The sequence below is a fragment of the Pan paniscus genome, chromosome X (genome assembly GCF_029289425.2).
Source record: "Pan paniscus chromosome X, NHGRI_mPanPan1-v2.0_pri, whole genome shotgun sequence".
Lineage (NCBI taxonomy): Eukaryota > Metazoa > Chordata > Mammalia > Primates > Hominidae > Pan > Pan paniscus.
In genome coordinates, this window is record NC_073272.2 from 43,748,732 (window position 1) to 43,751,421 (window position 2,690).

The 2,690-nt window shown below is 42.5% G+C and overlaps 1 pseudogene; it reads right to left on the bottom strand.

Moving 5' to 3' along the window:
* Positions 1-207: 207 nt before the first annotated feature.
* LOC100984666 (ATP synthase F(0) complex subunit C2, mitochondrial-like) lies at positions 208-2,065 on the bottom strand (annotated as a pseudogene).
* Positions 2,066-2,690: the final 625 nt, after the last annotated feature.

Sequence of the window (2,690 nt, forward strand, 5' to 3'; positions counted from 1 at the left end):
CTGTACAATTAAAATGGTAAAAATGATAAATTTTATGTTATGTATATTTTACCAGAATTTTTTTCTTATTAATACAGTATTTGTCTTTTCTCTGTCAAAACCTGAGCCCACCACGTTCCCCAGGCTGCCTGGGGAGGTATAGGAAAAGGAACACACAGGGCTGACCACACGTGGGAGAAAGAACTATGGGAGGTGGAGATGGCTCCTTCACATGGCAGAGAGGATGAGAAAGGCCACCATCAGGCAAAAGCACCCCATGGCCTCTCAGAGGGCAAAGCCCAGAGTGGCGTAGGAGAAGAGCTGTTGCTTCAGAGAAGGGTTCCTGGCATAACCAATGATGAGGCTCCCAAACACAGTCCCAATCTGAGCCGCAGAGCCAGCCACCCCAACTGTGGCAGCCCCAGCTCCAATGAACTTGGCTGTTGTGTCGATGTCCCTTGAAATGGTGCTGGTTTGGAAGCTGCGGCTAGAGACAAGTGAGGTAAGGGGACGTGAGACTGCCAAGCTGCTAGGCTCTCATCTGTCAGTATCTCCGGTCATTACAGCGCCACTGCAGATAGCTGACGGCTCAGCAGCTGTGAGGTGCTCTTGACCAATGAGGGAGAGGAGACGAACTTGGAGCAGGCGAACGTTTTCAGGGGCTGAGGGGCTGTAGCAGGAGAGCTGCTCCCACTGCAGAGAAGACAGTACCAGAATTTTCTTAAAAGAAGAAGCTAAAGGCAATTTCCTCTTTCCAATATTTACACTGGCACCATAGGATGCCAGCAAAGGGCTGCTGGAAACTGTTCCTCTTCTAGGTTAAAAGACATATACACGAAATGTACAGGTCTAGAGCTTGTTAGAGTAAGGAGGTGCTCAGTGTCCAGCCTCCTCCTCCTCCTTTCTCCTTCTTCTCCAGGGAAGAGTAGGAGAGGCAACACTTTCTTTCCTATTCCTATTTAGCTGGATTTCAAACCTAAGAGTATAAAGACAGAGTGGGTAAATACCCAGAACCTGGTTCAGGAACGTCTTGGTTCAGTATACCCCTCTATTCTGACCCAATTTTTGCACTGGTGGATTGGGGTACAATGACAAGAAGGGTAACGTTATGGTTAGACGAATGTTAAGTTTAGGGAGAAGGTGGATGTAACTTGAGGAGAGGCAGACGTGGTTAGAAATGGCAGACACAAGCAGTATATCTGAGTATCAATTTTTCTTTGGCAGTGAAAGCATAAGGAATACACAGGTTATTTTAGTACATATAAGCTCGATAAATCTGGCATTTCTAGCTCTCACCAAAAGGTCCATCCAGTGTCAGCTATATAATTTGTGGGGCCCAGTGCAAAATGAAAATGCAAGGTCCTTTGTTCAAAAAGCAGTGAAAAAATGCTGTTTAAAAAAGCAGTGAAAAAAGCTTTAAAATATAAAGCTTTTCCCTTTCGTCCATGGTCTCTCTCTTTGGACTTTCATGGTGTTTTCTATCTGTGATTTAATGTAGTTCTAAGTGAAGAAAAATTAAAATCTTAAATTATTAGAATGAATTTTACCATTCATTTTTGTACTGTGCAATGACAGTTTTAAATGCAAATATAAGAGTATTTAAGTCATATGTGGAATAATCAAATACGCGATTTGTCTTTTGTAGTTTGTATGTGTGTATGTGTTTCATTCTTATCAGAACAGTGGGAATGCTGCAGAAAAGAACCATTTTTATTCTGCTTCTTGATGTACACACATTCTACCAACACTTTCTACCTTCAGCTTACTGATGAGTAAGGAAGAGTTGAAAGGAAAGGAAAAGGTTTGCAAAGACAGGGCAACCCTTTTCCTTTCCTTCTATGTTATCATTTTCTGTGGAAGTGGTTGGTTAACATGGAGGAGTAATATGAGTAAGAAAGTATATGATAGAGTTCCTTGGTCATTCGTGTTTCGGAGAATGTCATTGCTTTCTTTCTGTGTTCAAAGCAAATTCTAGTTTGTATGGAAAACATGATCTCTCAGGACTGTCAGCAATCACACTTATTTACTCATGGATGTAACACACTTACCTTGTACTTGCTGTGGGTCTCAGTGAACTCTCATGCATTGTGGGCCCATTGGAATTCTGTGCTTATGGAGCATCACAAAAGCTATATCTCAATGGGGTGGCAAGAAATGGTGGACACACATACAGTGTGTATCTCCTCTGCTCATGCTCCATTGAAATCCCATTGGACATCTACAAAACATAACCTCAAAGATAAAATGATTAAGAATTTCAAGATGGTGACAGCAGAGTATTAAACCAAGCCTGGGGTCTTTCTGAGTGTGGGGCTTGGTGGGACTGCACAGGTTTTGTGTTCATGAAGTGGGCCCTGGACCCATCAGAGTATGATATTACATCTGAAAAAAATACTAATCTGACTCCAAAAATATCCATGAAAATCAACTTTGTTTTTACTGAAATTTTCTTGAGATTACTAAGGAGAGGGTGTCAAAGTACACCACCAGGTAAAATTTCCCACAAATCCTTTTAAGTTTCTCTCTCACCAAAGAGAGCTCTTTGAGGCAGCTGTTATGTTGGCAGTCTCTGGCCCCTGGAGTTCCAGGCATTGGGATGAATGAGGGGGAAGATGGCCTGGATCAGTTTATAGCTGGCCCCCCTAATTGACTATAAGCACTTGCTTCCCTAAATAAGCCAGTTGTCTAAGAAGAACCAGTTGGGATGGATT